Consider the following 19905-nt stretch of genomic DNA (forward strand, 5'->3'; position numbering starts at 1 on the left):
CCCACAAAAATGTTTATCAACCCCCACTTTTGCATTTTCATAAGGGTAACAGAAGAAATTGCACTATGCAGTTTGTTGTGCAATTTCTCCTGAGTTAGCAGATACCCCATATGTGGGGGAAACCAACTGTTTGGGCACGCGGCAGGGTTCGGAAGGGAAGGAGCGCCATTTGACTTTTTGATTGTAAAATTTGCTTGAATAATTAGCGGATGTGCCCCTGATGTGCCTAAACAGTGGAAACCGCCCACAAGTGACACCATTTTGGAAACTAGACCCCTCAGGGAACTTATCTAGATGTGTGGTGAGCACCTTGAACTCCCAAGTCCTTTACAGAAGTTTATAACATGGAGCCGTGAAAATAAAAAAATCTAACTTTTTCCACAAAAATGTCTTAGCCCCAATTTTTTTATTTTCACAAGGGTAAGAGGAGAAAATGGACCACAAAAACTTTTGTGCAATTCCTCCTGAGTACGCCAATACCCCATATGGGGAAAATATAGTGTTTGGGAGCACAGCAGAGTTCAGAAGGGAAGGAGCACTGTGTGACTTTTTGAACGCAAAATCGGCTGTAGTCGAGAGCGAACGCCATGTCGCGTTTGGAGAGCCCCTGATGTGCCTAAATAGTGGAAACCCCCCACAAGTGACCCAATTTTGGAAACTACACCCCTCAAGGATTTTATCAAGGGGTATAGTTAACATTTTGAACCCAGAGGTGCGACACAGAATTTGATAACATAAGGTCATCATATTGAATAAGTTGTCATTAGTCTTGAGCGCAATTGCTCACTACTTGAGTTTGCATCGGGTACTCAGTTATGCACCATGCATCACGGGTGCTCAAGTGAAATGCTCGAGTCCCTGCCCGCATGTTTCACGGTTATTAGACACCCCAAAAAATACATGCGGGGATCGCTCGTGCATGGCAGGCAATCCCCGCGAGGTTTTTTTGGCCGCGAAGCATATGGGGCGGAGACTCGAGCAACCGCGATACTCAATGCATACCCGAGCACCCGATGCAAACTCAAGTAGCGAGCACTTGTGTACAACACTAGTTGCCATATCGTCATCTTTTTTTTTTACTTTTGAAAAAAAATACAACCCTTTCCCCAACCCTAACCCTACCCTAGCACAACGCTAACCCCAACCCTAGCCTAACCCCAACCCCAGCCCTAGTGTTTATTTTTTATGCCGTTCCAAGTGCAGTATAAGTGATTAGATGACCTTATTCTTCGGGTCGGTGCGACACAGAGATACCAGATTCATATCGGGATTTTATGATTGACAGCTGTCACACACTAAAAGACACATATTTTGTAAAATCTAGTTTTTGAATGGCCATATTTTGAGAGCTATCATTTTTCCATATTTTGGTCGACAGAGTCATATGATGGCATATTTTTTGCAGGATGAGTTAACGTTTTTATTGTTGCCATTTTCAGGCACGTGACATTTTTTGATCGCTTTCTATTCCAGCTTTTGGGAGGCAGAATAAACAAAAACCAACAATTCAGGAATAGTTTTTTTGTTAATTTTTTTATTCTACTCAGCGTGTGGTAAAATTGATAAGGTATCTTTATTCTTCTGGTCAGTACGTTTACAGTAGTACCACATTTATATAGTTTTTCTATGTTTTGGCGCTTTTACACAATAAAAGCTATTTTATAGAAAAAATTATTTTTTTGCATCGCTTTATTCTGAGAGCTATAACTTTTTGATTTTTCGGATGATGGAGCTGTATGGTGGCTTGTTTTTTTGCGGGACAAGATGACATTCAGCGGTACCATTTTTATTTATATTAGTCTTTTTTATCGCGTGTTATTCCATTTTTTGTTTGGCGGTATGATGATAAAGCATTGTTCTTTACTTCCTTTTTTATTTATTTTTTTACCGTGTTCACTGAAGGGGTTAACTAGTGGGACAATTTTATAGGTCAGGTCGTTCCGGACGCAGCGATATTAAATATGTGTACTTTTATTGTTTGTTTTTGTTTTTTTTTCATAATAATATTTATTGATTGGTACATTATATTTTTATTTTTGGTAGATTATTAGATATTTTATTTTTTTTAAATTTTTATAATTTTTTTTTTTTTTCACTTTCTGACAGTTTTTTTATTTGTTTACTTTGTCCCACTATGGGACTTTCACTTTTTTTATTCTGATCGCCTGCATAGCATAGGGATGGAGCACCTTCCCTGTGCTATGCAGGCTGTCAGTGCTGCACAGTGTGAAGATAGTTTGGTCATTTACTGCGCATGACCAAAAAATCTTCCTGCTGTCTGGTGACCCGGATGTTGTCATGACGACACCGGGTCATTATGTCAACACCCGGGAAGCCGCGGCAGACAGTGCTGGAGGCCTGAAGAGGAGGTGAGTATACCGATCACCTCCCCTTAGCCACCGCAATGCTGCTATCGACTTCGATCGCAGCATTGCGGGGGTTAATGTGCCGGGAGCGGTGCGGGACTGCTCCCTGCACATATTACCGGATGTCGCAATCAGCTGACACCCAGCGGCGATCGCACCCCACAGCCTGTGTGCACGCGAGATTGCCATGACGTACTAATACGGGTCAGGCTCTTAACTCCCAGGGCACAGATGTGTATTAGTACGTCATAGGCTTTAAAGGGGTTAATAGCCGCGGAGGGGGCTAGAATTTATAGTCCCTTCCATGGCTATTAATATGAGCCTGCATCTGTCTAGTTTAATCTTTGCTAGTTAGATTTTATAGGGGGACCCCACGTCAATTTTTTTTCTGGGGTCCCACTGTAATCTAGCCAGTAAATGATAAGCAAACAGCTGTGGGCTGATATTAATAGCCATGGAACATTGTTGACTAATGGACCCTTCTGTGGCTATTAATATCAGCCCCCAGAGGTCGGCTTTCCCTCTGCTGGTCATAAAAATGATGCTGGAGCCCACGCCATTTTTTTTTAAATTTTAGGCTCTGTGCCCATAATTGAGATGTAGCAGCACTTAGGATGAAAATTTTTGCTTTGTCCAAAACATTGCATTCTATTGAACGCAGGTAAATCCACATGTGTTCACTGAACCATGCGGATTTACCGCATTCTTTATATTCTAGTGGTCAAATTTTTGTTGCGGAGACTAGCGACTCCTCAAGCGAAATTGAAATGCTGGAGTCCTGAAAGATGCGCTCCATGTCAGTGTCCGTGGGTGATTCAAAGCCTCTGATGTACGCATAGCGGACATGGGATTTCTAGAGATCCCATCCACTATGATGTAACATCTGGACTCTGCAGGTTTGATGCTGTATATACACGTAGCATCAAACCTGCAGCGGCTCCTGATCATGGCTATGTACCAAAACTGCCGGCATGTCAATTTCTGTAGCAGACACGCTAGTGTCCCCTGCAGATTTTGACTGATTGAAGTGTCATTATATGCGGTGGATTCACATGTACCGACAAAAAAAGTGCGGCAATAGAACACTGCGTTTTGGATGCAACATAAATAGGCTGTGTCCAAAGTGCTGCTGAGTGCTGATTGGGGGGCGTAGCAGCTAACAAACCAGCTGTGAGATGCTATTTAATGGCCAGGGAAATGTTTGCCTAATGGTACCTTCCCAAGATAAAAAAAACAGCTCACAGCAGTCGCATAAATTACATGAATAGAAATGCTAATGAAGATTGGGTGAATGGAACTAGCTGAAACCCAGCTCTTTTGTTTGGTGATGTCAAGGTGTCAATCAGACCTTTTCATGACCAAGCAAAGTAAAGAAACACACAGACACAGTGCAACCACTTTATTTGAAATGCAACAGACCCATTCTTTAATCATTTAAATGAACCAATATAGTCACCCCAGTACTTGTGGTAATCCAAGGGTTTAAGAAATGTCCCCCCAAATAATTTTATTCAGCTCCAAAAATCATTTATTGATGCTCAAAAACGCTTTAAAAATCGCTTAAAAAAACGCATGTTAAACGCGTTAAAAACACGTCAAAAACGCATGTAAATCCGCATGCATTTTTTTCTGCCAGGGAGAGGCAAAAATGCTCTTGAAATTTCTGCTTCAATTCCTGAATTTGGGCACATACCCTCAAATCGAAGAAGTTTGGGACAACCAGAAATCTTCATAGACTTGGCCGTCCAGCCAGACAGAGCAATCGCGGGAGAAGAGCCTTGGTGAGAAAGGTAAAGAAGAAACCCCAAATCATTGTGGCTGAGCTCCAGAGATGCAGTAGGGAGAAGGGAGAAAGTTCTACAAAGTCAACTATCACTGCAGCCCTCCACCAGTCGGGCCTTTATGGTAGAGTGGCCCGACGGAAGCCTCTCCTCAGTGCAAGACATATGAACGCCCGCATGGAGTTTGCTCAAAAACACATGAAGGACTCCCATACTATGAGAAATAAAATTCTCTGGTCTGATGAAACGAAGATCGATCTTTTTGGTGATAATTCTAAGCGGTATGTGTGGAGAAAACCAGGCACTGCTCTCACCTGCCCAATACAATCCCAACAGTGAAGCATGGTGGTGGCAGCATCATGCTATGCAGGTGTTTTTCAGCTGCAGGGACAGGACGACTGGTTGCAATTGAAGGAAACATGAATGCGGCCAAGTACAGAGATATCCTGGATGAAAACCTCTTCCAGAGTGCTCTTGACTTCAGACTTGGACGAAGGTTCACCTTCCAACAAGACAATGACCCTAAGCACACAGCTAAAATAACAAAGGAGTGGCTTCAGAACAACTCTGTGACCATTCTTGACTGGCCCAGCAAGAGCCCTGACCTAAACCCAATTGAGCATCCCTGGAGAGACCTGAAAATGGCTGTCCACCAGCGTTCACCATCCAACCTGATGGAACTGGAGAGGATCTGCAAGGAAGAATGGCAGAGGATCCACAAATCCATGTGTGAAAAACTTGTTGCTTCATTCCCAAGAAGACTCATGGATTTAGTAGCTCAAAAGGGTGCTTCTGCTCAATACTGAGCAAAGGGTCTGAATACTTATGACCATGTGATATTTCAGTTTTCTTTTTTAATAAATTTGCAAAAATGTCTAGATTTCTGTTTTTTTCAGTCAAGATGGGGTCCAGAGTGTACTTTAATGAGAAAAAAAATGAACTTTTTAGAATTTACCAAATGGCTGCAATGAAACAAAGAGTGAAAAATTTAAAGGGGTCTGAATTAGTGATGAGCGAGTACCGTAATATTTGCAATCGCTATACTCGTAACAAGTACTTTGTAATAATCGCGTATTCATTCCGAATAACGAGTACAATGTAAGTCAATGGGAAATGCGAGAAATTTTCTGCTGGACCCTACAAAGGGGTCTGGGGGCTTGAGGAAAATGCTGAAATGAATGGGAAAGTGATGAAACAGAATGCGAAGAGCCTGGAGAATATGCCTGCATGCATTTCTGACTCACATATGGTTTCTGGGAATAAGTTTGTTGCAGTATTAAGCCACTTTTACAGACACACAAGAACAACTACCAAAACTAACCTAAATTGCATTTAACAGGCCAAAAAGGTTAAGAAACAGTTTTTCCTGCATAATCACTTGTATATAAGGCTAAATAAAACAGAGAAACCAAAAAAATATCCATTTTTAGCGTTTGTTCACACATACTGTTGTGGCTTTTTTTCACCTTTTACAATTGGGAGGGCCCTGACTTATACATTTTGTAGGTCCCTCTGTCATTCATCATTTTTAGTTCGCTATTCCCCAGAACTTTACAAGCACAGCTAGAGCGCAACAGGAAGTATTTTGATCTTTGACCTGAGAAGCCTCAGGTGGCTTTGTAACATGCGTTTTGGAGGGACATCTGTTACTTAGACATTTGGGCGGTCCCTCCATCATTGACACTCAGATAGTGGAATACATATTCCATAGCAGTTTACAATGTGCCCATTGTAGCGTTGAGCTTGACCCTCCTCCTCCACCACCATGTGATACTGCGGCCCTAAATTCAAATGTTCAGAGGGCCTACAGTAGGCAGGAAAGCTGATTTTTGTGAGAGCACTTGTGTGGCCCTGTAACATACATTTTGAAGTGCCCTCCTCTAGAAATTTTGGAGGTCCCTCTTGTGTACATTTGAGAGTACCCTTACTTATTCATATTGTAGGGCCCTCACTTTATTATTTAACTCATTTAAGGGGAGAGACTACAGAGAAAAAGGCCAAGAAACATGGAGCACTACAAGGTAGCAGTGAGTGCAGCCTGCGATCCTCCCGTATGGCTGAACTCTGTGAGCCAGAAAAATAAAGCTGCACTAGTCAACTGAATGACGAGCTCAAATATATCACTTGTACAAGTCAATGGACAAAGGATATATGGTGACCCCCTCCAGGATGGATTGGAGAAGCTTCTCCAAAAGGCTCAGAGATTTTGATTGTCAATATTCCCCAGATTATATAGGAAGAGAAGACTTCTTGATACTTTACTGCTTGGTCCAGTGCAGAATTTGCATCGTATTTCCAAAAATTACTCCTGGGGGGCTGTGCCATAGGAGCAGGAAGATTCCATGACAAGGTCCTCCCTTGACAAACATTATCTACAATGGAGTACTGTAGTAGTTGTGGCCCTCAATTCAAGTTTTCAGAGGGCCATCAGTCGGTCATCAACAGTCAGTGTAAATTTCTATTGAATATGTATCCCCTATCTCAGTCACAGTCTGGCACAACCTGTGACAAGGCCCTCCAATGAACAAATATTAGTTTGGTAGGACCACTGTACATTCCAGATTTGTCCACTGCACAATGTGCATAGGGTTTGCAAAAATTAGCCTTATGGGCCGAGTCATGGTTGACTCACTATTTAGACTGTGACAGCTAGCTTGGCATGTGCCATCAACATCTGAAAATCTGTCAACAAAACCCAAAATGCCAAAAAAAGCCTGTTGTTAAGGAATGTGGACGTGGACGTGGTGTTGTCAGTGGTGCACGAGAAGGTACTCAGTCTGTGTCAGGTCAGAAGAAGCTTGATGCATCCACTATGTTCCTGGAAAAATTTCCCGGTCTGGAACGTAAACATGTGTGGAAGCAAGAAGAGCGAGAGCAGATTCTGTCTTGGATACCAGACAAGGCTCTACACATTTGTCAAGCAGCAACAAGTCTTACACGACCACACATCTATCTATCTATTGTGGATACACAGAAGGCTGGCCCATCCAAGCCATTATCGGTCACAGGAGACATATGACCCCAAGCTTGACCACTCCGAGGATCTGTTTGGTACATATCCTTTGGTTGGCTCTGGCCTATTACCATGCAGCATTGAAGAGCATTGAAATGCGTTGATGCTCAAGTATTTGAGGACCTACGGCCAGAAGAAAGCCACTTGGAGGAACGTCATTTACTGTCTCCAGAGGTGGAAGCTGAAGATGATGAGACACAGTTACCATCAGGTCAGCCTACAATGTCAACTGGGAAGGAGGAAGAGATGGAAGACGAGGTGGTCAATGATGACTCCACTGATCCGACCTGGAACGTTGGCATGCATAGCCATGATAGCAACACAGAGGATGATGAATATGTAGCACCAACACAGGCACCAAGGGGTTGTGGTTTTCCCAGAGTGAGAACAGGGTCAACTGTTCCCAAGAGCAACCCTGCTGTGCGCCAAGTCAGGGCAGCGGGGCGTTCAGCTGCTGTGTGGAATTTTTTTTCTGAAAGTCCTTCAGAGAAAAACTTTGTAGTCTGTAGCATCTGCCATACCAAGTTGAGCAGAGGCCAGAATAAAGGCAACATGAGCACCACCAATATGCGAAACCACATGGCAGCTAAGCACTCTAGGTGGGCAGAACACCAGGGTACCAAATCTGCATCTGTGGGTCAAACCAATGCCATGTTGCCTGGGCTATGTCCTTCAGAATCTGCTGTACAGGAAGCAGGCACTCATACCTCCTGCCCACAAGCTGCAGTTGCTTACACACAACAAACATCAACCACATCCACTCCCTTGTCTCAGTGAAGCTTCCAATTGTCCATGCCTGAGAGCTGGGAAAGAAAGCGTAAATACCCAGCCATGCACTTACAGGCACAAATACTAAACTGGCACAATGCCAAATTGCTAGCTGTGGAGATGTTGCCGTTTAGGCTTGTGGGAACACAGTCTTTCCGTGATCTCTTGGCTGTGGCTGCCCCACGATACAGTGTTCCCAGCCATCACTATTTTGCCCGGTGTGCCGTCCCTGCGTTACACAAGCACATGTTAAACAATCTGAACTGTGCTCTCACCGGGAAGGTCCACCTAAAAACAGACACCTGGACAAGTTGTTGTGGACAGGGATGATACATTTCTGTCATGGCACACTGGGTGAACCTGTTGGAGGGTGGGGCAAAGGCGCAAACTGGAACATTACACATCCTACCCACGCAAAGAATAGCGAGACCAACTTCGGTCAGGGTTTCTGCTTCTTCATATTCCACTTCCTCTCTCCCCTCTTCCTGCTTCTCATCCTCTGCTGAATTACCCTACCCATCACTGCCAAGCTGGGACCTGTGCAGCAGCACATCGGCAAAGCGGCAACACGCTCTGCTGAAGTTGATCGGTTTTGGTCAGAAAGTACATACTGCAGCAGAGCTGTGGCAAGCTTTAAAACAACAGACCGATCAGTGGCTCTCCCCATTGCACCTCCATTCTGGTCTGGTCGACTGCGATAATGGGCGTTACCTGGTGGCGGCTTTAAAGGTCAGCAAGCTGGTATACGTGCCATGCATGGCTCACGTGCTGAGCATAGTTGTTCAGAAATTTCTGAAAACTTACCATGACTTGCCGTACCTACTTGAGAAGGTAAGCCGTATTAGCGCCCATTTCCGTTATTCCTCTACTGCTTTTGCTGCTCTTACAGCACTACAAAAGCGCTTGAATTTGCCAAGTCACCAACTCATTTGCAACCTGCCCACGCTGTGGAACTCAACCTAACATATGTTGGCGAGGATTAGTGAACAGCAGAGAGAAGTAGCTGAATACCAGCTTCAACATGCCCGTCAGCCTGAGAGTCAGCCACCATACAACAACTGTCAAGTGGCTGTGGATCACTGACATTTGTGAGGTTCTTGAGAACTTTGAGTACTGCATCAACCTCGTAAGCAGTGATCAGGCTATTATCAGCGTAACCATCCCGCTGTTATGTCCCTTGAAACAATCACTGCATAAATCTCAAAGAGGAAGCTTTGAGTGCCCAGCATGTTGCTATGGAGCCAGATTTCCCAATGGGTGATACTACCCAGCCCAGCTAATATTCTGAGGCAGCATCGGGTGATGAGGAAGAAGATGAGGAGGATGTGGAGAGAGAGGACTTATTTTTCTGTGCTACCAAGGGGACTCGTAATGCTACAGAGGGGACACCCAACCCAAGCTTCTTAAATCATAACCCGAGTTGCCAGATCTGCTCGTCAAAGTACGCCGCCTTACAGCTCATTTTCGGAAGCCGGCTACAGCTTCCGCCGCCCTTGCTGTGTTGGAGCAGCGTTTGCAGCTTCCGGCACACAGACTGTGATGTCCCTACACGTTGGAACTCTACCCTTCACATGTTGCAAAGGATTTGTGAGCAGAAAAGAGCAGTTGTGGAGTACCAGCTGCAACAAGGCCGTCGATATTCAGGTCAGACTCCACACATAAGACCTCAGGAGTGGACCTGGATGTCTGACATATGTACATCCTGACAAACTTTGAGGAGTCCACCAAGATGGTGAGTGGCGATGATGCCATCATTAGCGTCCGCATCCCACTTGTCTGTCTTTTGCAACGCTATCTGCAGAGAATTAAAGAGGAGGCATTGCAGCCAGAGTATGATGAGATGGATCAAGTAGCCGTAGCGAGCGATTACACACAGCCCAGCCTCATCTTATCCCAATGTGCATTGGGGGACAATGAGGGAGAGGAGGAGGAGGAGGAGGAAGAACAGGAGCTGGTATCATGCGCTGTAGATGGTAGTACCTGTACAACTGTCATACCGTTGGTTCAGCGTGGGTGGCCTGAGGACAGGGGGGAGGAGGAGGAGGAGGAGAGCATGGTCAGTCGTCATCTTGGTGAGGACTTGGAAGTCTTGCCCGTTATTAGTCTGGCAAGCATGGCTGACTTTATGTTATGCTGATTTAACCGTGACCCTCGCATTGTCAAAATGTTGGGAGACAGTCATTACTGGTTGGTGACACTTTTAGACCCCCGCTAAAAGGTGAACTTTCACTCTCTTATTCCTGAGGTGGAGAGGTCTACAAAAATGGGGCAGTACCAGAAGGCCCTTGCTGCAGAACTGTTAAAAAAATTCCCATCTGAACACGCTAGCAGCAGAGGTCACAGTTCGATGCCCATCCAAGGCGTACAGGCGAGAGAGACGCAACTCCAATCCAGCAGAGGCAGGGAAACACTGTCAATGTTCTGGGACAGTTTTCTCAGACCCGCCCAGCTTTCAGGCCCTGAGGCGCAGGGTACTCTCACAAGGAGTGGAAAGTTTCAAAAGATGGTGAGGGAGTACCTTGCCGACCGTACCAGCGTCCTGTGTGATTCCTCTGTGACTTTTAATTATTGGGTATCCAAGCTGGACACTTGGAATGAACTTGCTCTGTATGCCTTGGAGGTCCTGGCCTGCCCTGCCGCTAGCGTGTTATCGGAGCGTTATTTTAGTGCCGCTGGGGGAATTATAACTGATAAGCGCACTCGCCTGTCAACTGACAATGCTGACAAGCTGACCCTTATCAAAATGAACAAGGGCTGGATTGGGCCAGACTTCTCATCACCATCAAATGACAGCAGAGTAACATAAAGTCAAATCCACTGTGTTATTTTGGGAGGTGTATTCCCATGCACCGCTTCACACCCACACATGGGTATACGCTTCCTCATTTCGGCTGTTTTTTGCTCTTCTCCTTATCCTCAGCCTCCACCACCACTATACCACCAGGGTGACCGTGGTCTGTGTTGCCAGCATTGCAAGTTCCTCCGTCCTAATTTTTGGCAGATTTTTCTTGGACGGCATTGGCAAAGATTATGGGAGACCCACTCCCCAATAATGGGAATAATGTTTTCAATATGCTGTACTGCATGGCTCTTGCAAGGGGCATCGCAAGTTGCTCCGTCCTAGTTTTTGGCAGCTTTTGCTTGGAAGGAATAGGCAAAGACTGTGGGAGACCCACTCCCCAATAATGGGAATAATGTTTTTGATATGCTGTACTGCATGGCTCTTGTAAGGGGCATTGCAAGTTCCTCCGTCCTAATTTTTGGCAGCTTTTGCTTGGAAGGCATAGGCAAAGACTATGGGAGACCCACACCCCAAAAGTGGGAATAATGTTTTTAATATGCTGTACTGCATGGCTCTTGTAAGGGGCATTAAAATCGTCTTGTTAAGCTATTTTGACCTCCACGTCTCTTCCAAGGGTCATTGATATTGTCTTTTTATTTCACCTTGACCTCCACGTCTCTTCCAAGGGGCATTGATATTGTCTTTTTATTCCACTGCAACCTCCACCACTCTTCCAAGGGGCATTAAAACCGTCTTGTTAAGCTACTGTGACCTCCACGTCTCTTCCACGGGGCATTGATATTGTCTTTTTATTCCACTGCGACCTCCACCACTCTTCCAAGGGGCATTGAAAACATCTTGTTAAGCTACTGTGACCTTCACGTCTCTTCCGCGGTGCATTGATATTGTCTTTTTATTCCACTGTAACCTCCACCACTCTTCCAAGGGGCATTAAAACCGTCTTGTTAAACCACTCTGAACTCCACAGCTCTTCCAAGGGGCATTGAAATGTTGTTTTTAATTACCTCTAACCTCCACGATTCTTCCAAAGGGCATTGCATTTCCTTCTAATTTTAGTCAGCTTTTGCTTTTTAATGCATATGCGAACACTAAGGGAGACCCACTCCCCAATGATGGGTAGAAGATTTTTAGTACGCTGTAATCCACGTCTTTTTCAAGGGGCATTGCAGTTCCTCATAATTTTTGGAAAGCCTTCCATTCAATGCTTAGGCCAACAGTGTACAGTTGACCTAGTTGCTATAAATAGAAAAAATGGTTTAGTTAAGGCCCTCTGATCTCCATGTCACTTCCAAGGGGCATTGGAGTGCCTCAAAATGTTTGGTAGGCATTGCACTCACTGTATGCCCTATAACTGTGTTGCCAAACCGCTCCTTTTGGTACAGAAACATATCCTACAAGACATGTGTGGTTGACTTGCCTGATATTGATGTGAATGGTCCCTGTTCCTCCTGCTCTTTCTCCTTTGCCACCGCCTCATCCATCATTCATCACCTGAAGCTTGGTTTTAACGGGAGGCATAGAACTGGGAGAGTAGCAGGAAAACATCCAGCAATTCTCGGAGGAGGCAGGATATACGCCAAAACGCTGACCACCTCAGGCCTAGCTGCTACTACATATATGCACTTGCATTCCAAGGAACAGAAATCTAAGGAGATGGATGGCCTCATGATCATGAATAATGTACTCATTGTGTAGTAGGCCGACCACTGCTGTTGTCTACCTTCTGAACTTTGTGTTGAAGGCTGATTGACCCAGGACCCACAATCCTCTATGTCTGGAGGACGTGTTGCATCCCAGTGTCCAACTGTGTCCTGGCTTCCACAATATTAACCCAGTGTGAAGGCGTCAGTGAGATGGACCATCCCTGGCCACATTCACTTGTCCACGTGTTTGTGGTTAGGCTGTCCTTCCCACTAAATGCACTGGGGAGGGCACAGGTAATGTTTTGGTATGCGCGCTTGTGTATAAGGCACACCAGGACAAATAGGGGCGGCTGCGGAATGTTTATGGACACCCGGCCGCCCCCAGGCGGCTGGGACCGTGTGTGGGCACCTGGCCGCGGGGCGGCTGGGGACCAGGCGTGGACACCCGGCCGCCGGGCGGCTGGGGACTGAGTATGGATACCATGCCGCCAACGCAGCCATGACGTGGTGGCCAGATTCCGCCTCCACATGCCTAAAAGGCCCAACTTCAAGTGCAAGCAAGCAAGCAGTATGGTATTGCAGCCTGGGGGTGGGTGGGTGGAAGGCTGCATACTTGCGCTTGCATTGAAAGGAATGGGGGAGGTACAATTGAACACTGCCCTGGGACAAGGACTTGAACGGGGATAGTTGCAAGTCTGCAATGACAGGTGCAGCGCGGGAGGCATCTTTGCATGTGCCATGAACAGGGGGTTGGCGTGCACACACTACAGCGGAATAGGCTGTCCTTCCCACTAAATGCACTGGGGAGGGCACAGGTAATGTTTTGGTATGCGCGCTTGTGTATAAGGTGCACCAGGACAAATAGGGTCGGCTGGGGACCGAGTATGGACACCTGGCCGCCCCCTGGCGACTGGGGACCGAGTGTGGACACCCGGTCGTCGGGCGGATGGGGACTGAGTATGGATACCAGGCCTCCGACGCAGCCATGACATGGTGGCCAGCGTCTGCCTCCACAAGCCTAAAAGGCCTAATTTCAAGTGCATGCAAGCTAGTAGTATGGTATTGCAGCCTGGTGGTGGGTGAGTGGCAGGCTGCACACTTATGCTTGCATTCCAAGTAAACAAAGCAGATGCTAACTTCTATCATCCTCATCATGCTCCTCACCTTGGCACTCTAAACTCCCCTGATGGAGAAGCCAGGGCCCACCGGAGGAGTCTGGTTGTCTGGTGGGCTCATCCAATGCTGCCCTAAAGCAAAAGTGTGGGGAAGGTTACCGGGACAAATAGTGGCGGCTGGGGACTGAGTATGCCGAAGCAGCCATGAGGTAGTGGCCAGCTTCGGCCTCGTCCATACTAAAAGACCCCATTTCAAGTGCAAGTTAGCAGTATAGTATTGCAGCCTGCGGTTGGGTGGATGGTTGACTGCATATTTGCGCTTGCATTGCAAGGAATGGGGGAGGTACAATTGAACACTGCCCTGGGACAAGGACTTGCACTGGGATAATTGCAAGCCTGCATCATCTGATGCGGCAAGGATCACTTCTGATGGGCACACTATTATGCAGTGACCTGGGTGTAAGAGATGCTTCCAGGGGTCTTCCCCATGCTGTTCCCATGTCATTTCACCATTGTACGCATGTGTCACACAGCTCATGGCCAGATAAGGTTGTAAAATGTTAAAATGACATTTCCGGGTGAATGCATTTTTCACGGTTGAAAGCAATACAAAAGTGCAAAACCTCATAAAAAATGCTACTTGGGAACATAGCCCAAGGTGTGGAGGAGTATTTGTGTTTTTGGTTATTTATTTTACCTTATACACAAGTCTTTACTCTGGAAAGGATGTTCCTTAACATATTTCACAAGAAAACAGTCTCAGTTTTTTTTTTAACGTTTTATTGTGAGCCCGTAAAAGTGGCTTAATACTTCTGACCAATTTGGTGACAGCAGTGACCTGGGGGTCAGAAATGCTTCCTGTGGCAATCCCCATGCTGTCCCCATGTCATTTAAGCACTGTCACTATCGTTTTGGGCACTTTTTAGGCTTTCTACATACTGCCGGGGGTGCCCCCGCAAAAATGCTCGGGTCTCCCATAGACTAACAAGGGGCTCGTTGCTCGGGTCGAGCACCCGAGTATCACGGTGAGCTTGGCCCAAGCTTCGAGCACCCGAGCATTTTAGTGCTCGGTCAACACTAGTCTTCAGTAAAATGGTGCCGGATAACGCTATGCGCATGCATCGATTCCGACGCCTTCACTCCTGCCCCGGTCTCCGGCGAGAAGAAAGGCGTCGCGGCAACGCTTCTACCGATCAGGTAAGTATGTAAGTATGGCGCCGGACATTGCGGTATGAGTTCAGTGCCTACGCATACCGCGATCTCCGGCACCATACACATTCCTCTTACCTGTAATGGCTCCATGCATTCTACTGTCTGGAGCCAGACTTCGCAGGCGTATCGCGCTTGCGCAGACTATAGAGGCTACAGACAGAGGGATGCTTGTACGATTATATTATAGATTACTGAATAAACTGAAAAAAAGTTGATAAACAATATTTTAATGAAAAAACATAATTTTTCATTTTGCCTTCCCCATGTTATAAGCTTAAATACCTAATGATTCAAAAAGATCACTACACCCCTAGAGGAATTTTTTAAGATGTGTAGTTTCCAAAGTGGGCTTTCCGGTGGGAAATTTCTGCTGTTTCGGCAAATTGGGGACTCTGTAAATGACACAATGTTTACAATCAATTCCAGACAAATTGTGCTCCAAAAGTCAAATAGCGTTTCGATTTCTTAGAGCCCAAACAGTAGTTTAGAACCACATATGGGGTATCAACATACTCAGGAAAAATTTCTATACAAACTGTAGACTTTGTTGTCTCCTACTACCCTTGTGACAAAAAATATTGGATTAAAACAACATTTTCATGGAAAACATGTAATTCTTCATTTTCACATTTTCTATGTTCTAACCTTTAGTAACACACCTGTAAGTCCATAGGGTCACTGCATTCCAGATCAAGTAAGGTTTATGAAATATTTATCCTGGAATAAATATTTTATATGCCTCATTTGATCGAGCAGTTCCTGACTAGATTGGAGCATGTGCTAGTCCAATTTTATGTTTATATACATTTTATGCTGTAGAAGTTTTGTGGACCTCGTCTACTGAAAAGCAGAGGATTGTGGCAACCCTACCATATGCCCACACTAGTGTTGTGTTTAAAGGAGTTGTCCGGGACTTTCATATTGATGGCTTAGCCATTATTAATAGGTGGAATCAATATTCCTGGGGATTTTTTTTCAGAACATTGCAAACAACTGGTATATAATAAAATTCAGCACAGTCTGACCACATCACAGGGAACTCTTTCCAGGAATGTGTGCACTTTTCTTAACTTAGTAGTTTCAGAAATCTTGTAAAATAACTATGTTGCTTGAAAGATTTAAGTTATATATGACAGGTTTACAAGAAACTTTGACAAATGAAAAATTGCAATATGATAATGAACTAAAAGGTTTTTTATGTACTCAAAATCTGCCAAACAGCTTAGAAAATATCTCAAACTGTGTGCTCACTACAATAATTAACACGACTTTCTGTTACCAAGTGTTAGTGACATTTATTTGTTGAGGAGAAAAATGGATACACTTCATGTAATTTTTCTTCAACATCAACTCTCGATTTTCATGTTAGCTCTGTTCTGTCAAGCCACTATAAATAATAATCTGTAGAGTATCATGATCCTCAGTGCAAAATAAAAAAAAGATGAAAAAAAAGGAAATTCAAAGAAACATAATAAATACAACTTGTTAAATTAAAAACTTTGGTTTGGAATCTATACATTTTTATTACAAAAATAAGCCAATCTTTCTCAACCTGCAAAAATAGAGTATGTGCACACGATCAGTAATCGCTGCGGATTGGACTCAGGGCACTTGCGCTGTGTGCAATCTGCAGCGGCCGGATGTTACAGTATAGTGGATGGGATTTGTAGAAATTCCATGTCCACTATGCGTATCTGGGCATCTGCAGCACACCCGTGGAAACTGGCATACAACGAGTTTTTCCAGACTGCAGCATGTCAATTTCTCCAGCGGGTCTGCATGCGGGCTTTCCCCATAGACCTAGCCTCATGGGGAAAGTCTGCATGTGGAAAAAAATTGGTGCTGCTCATTAGCATATTGAGTGGAAGCCGCCGGTGGCTTGTCAGCAGCATCGGAGCTGCAGGCTGGGAGTCATCGTGTGCACATACCCATATTCCTTGCATTTCTTCTTGTGGCATTATATTTACTAATGTACTGCATCAATGTCCATAGTTCGCCAGAAGGGCTATACATCGTCAGATAAAAGGAGTACTCTTTATTTGGATAAGACACATCTACAGAGGTTGTCCTGATGAGACAATTCCTGTAGAGTTCATAGGTCACACATTTTAAACATTATGCCTCCGATTTGAGCAGTGACTCACCTGGAATCTTCTTTTTCGATTTTCTTTTGTTCATTCCTTTCTTTGTTCTTTAAATTGACTATCCACAAATTAAAATTTGCACCCCATAGTTTTCCACTTGTTAAAAATATAAAATAGAGCTTAATTTACACTGATTCTGCCCTTTATTGACAGGCTGCAGTGGTAGTGTCATGACTGGAGTGCATGTGACTGCTACAGCCAATCACCACTTAGCTTAGAGATTAAAGCGCAACTATCAAGAGGATTGTGCTCAGTAAACCACATACACAGCCAGGTGGGTGACATTACACTGATTAGTATGATACCTTGGTTGATAAAATCCATCCTGTAGTTCTTGTGTAATCTTCACTTTCAATTTTGAGATAATGATATGCTTGTGCTTCGGGGCGGCCTGTGGGGGGCGCTCTATCTGCTGCTCTGCTCTCATTTTCAACTGTATGCCTTCTGACAAGTCACTGTGCCTTCGGTGACCTGCCTCATATTTTACATACTGCATATAGTATTGTGGGTTTCTAAAAAAAAAAATTTCATCCATCAGAATGGCGCCGTTGCGTGCGCAATGGCATCTATCGCTTGCTGACAGATGATACTGTGCAAGAATTGCCAACTGCGCCATTTTGCTGCAGCAAATTTTTTGCGCCTCAAGCTATATAGCACCCACGCATGCGCAGTAGCATCTATCGCTTGCCAACAGATGCTAATGCACAAACTCCGCAGGTGGCACCATTTTACTGCAGCCCATTTTTTTTACTTTTTTTCCTCCAACAAAATGGTGCCATTTTGTTTTGATTCAATTTATTTAGATGCAAAAAAATATTTTTTTTTTATATTTTCCCACACATAAATGCTATTATAGATCAGAATATAGAATTACATTGATTGAACAAATGTATAAACAAATGCGCTTTGTTCGTGGGGCAACCCATTTGAGCAAAGAGTTTTTAAATGTTTTAGCTTAATAGCAATAACATAGTAACATAGTTTTTAAGGTTGAAGGAAGACTAAGTCCATCTACTTCAACCCATAGCCTAACTTGCTGATCCAGAGAAAGGCAAAAAAAAAACATGTGGCAAACACTAAGCTCCACATGGGGAAAAAAAATTCCTTCCTGACTCCACATACGGCAATCAGACTAGTTCCCTGGATCAACGCCCTATCAAGGAATCTAGTATATATAACCTGTAATATTATACTTTTCAAGAAAGGCATCCATTCCCTTCTTAAATTTTATTAGTGAATCACTCATTACAACATCATGCGGCAGAGAGTTCCATAGTCTCACTGCTCTTACAGTAAAGAATCCCCGTCTGTGATTATGATTAAACCTTCTTTCCTCCAGACGTAGAAGATGCCCACTTGTCCCCATCTCAGGCCTCAGAGTAAAAAGATCAGTAGAAAGGTCTTTGTACTGTCCCCTAATATACTTGTACATAGTAATAAGATCACCCCTAAGCCTTCTTTTTTCCACAGTAAATAACCCCAAGTGTAATAACCTGCCTTGGTATTGCAGACCCCCCAGTCCTCTAATAACCTTGGTCGCTCTTCTCGGCACCCGCTCTAGTTCAGCTATGTCTTTCTTATACACCGGAGACCAGAACTGTACACAGTATTCTAAGTGTGGTCGCACCAGTGACTTGTATAGAGGTAAAAGTATGTTCTCCTCATGAGCATCTATGCCTTTTTTAATGCATCCCATTATTCCATTTGCCTTTGCAGCAGCTGCCTGACATTGGCCACCAAGCGTGAGCTTGTCGTCCAACAATACAACCAAGTATTTTCCAGTGGCAGTTGTGCCCAGTGTTTTACAATTAAGCATATAATTATACATTTTATTTCCTCTGCCCAAGTGCATTACCTTACATTTATCCCCATTAAAGCTCATTTGCCATTTATCAGCCCAAGCTTCTAGTTTACATAGATCATCATGTAATATAAAATTGTCCTCGTCTGTATTGATTATCCTGCAAAGTTTACAGTAGTGTCATCTTCAAATATTAAAATACTACTCTGTATGCCCCCTACAAGGTCATAAATGAATATGTTAAAAGGAAGGGGTCCCAATACTGACCCCTGTGGCACCCCACTGTTAACTGTGACCCAGTCTGAGTGTGTTCCTATAATAACCACTCTTTGTTTCCTATCACTGAGCCAGTTTTTAACCCACTTACATATATTTTCCCCTATCCCCAATGTTCTTATTTTATGTGTCAAACTTTTGTGTGGAACCGTACCAAAAGCTTTTGAAATGTTCATATACACAGCATCCACTGCATTTCCTTGGTCCTGTCCAGAATTTGCCTCCTCATAAAAGCTGATGAGATTAGTTTGAAAGGAACGGTCCCTCGTGTTAATATTGGGTCATGAGGTTATTCTTCAGGTACACTAGTATAGCATCTCTAAGAAAACCCTCCAGGATTTTACCCACAGTAGAGGTTAATCTTATTGGCCTATAATTTCCAAGTTCAATTTTTGTCCCCTTTTTGAATATTGGCACCACATTTGCTATATGCCAGTCCTGTGGTGCAGATCCTGTTATTATGGAATCTTGAAAGATTAAAAATAATGGTCTATATATGACTTTACTTAATTCCTGCAGTACTCGCAGATGTATCCCATCCGGGCCTGGGGATTTGTCAACTTAACTGATTTTTAGATGACGCTGTACTTCCTGCTGGGTTAACCAAGTGACATTTAATGGAGAATTTTAGTTAACACTGATCATGTTTTCTGTCATGCGATTTTCATGTGTAAATACTGTTGAAAAAAAATCATTTAGCATATTGGCTTTTTCCTCATCCTCATCCACAATTTCACCCTAACTATTTTTAAGGGGCCAACACTATAATATTTTAGTTTCTTACTATTTATGTAGTTAAAGAATGTTTTGGGATTATTTTTACTTTCTCTGGCAATGAGTCTCTCGGTCTCAATCTTTGCTGCCTTGATTTGGTTTTTACAGAATTTATTTAATTTTCTATATTTATTTAATGCCTCATCACTACCTACTTGCTTTAGTTCTCTAAATGCTTTCTTTTTGTCACTTATTGCGCCCCTTACAGC

Source organism: Phyllobates terribilis, unplaced genomic scaffold (genome assembly GCF_046119375.1).
Source record: "Phyllobates terribilis strain yellow unplaced genomic scaffold, ASM4611937v1 Scaffold_10__3_contigs__length_209671492, whole genome shotgun sequence".
Classification (NCBI taxonomy): domain Eukaryota; kingdom Metazoa; phylum Chordata; class Amphibia; order Anura; family Dendrobatidae; genus Phyllobates; species Phyllobates terribilis.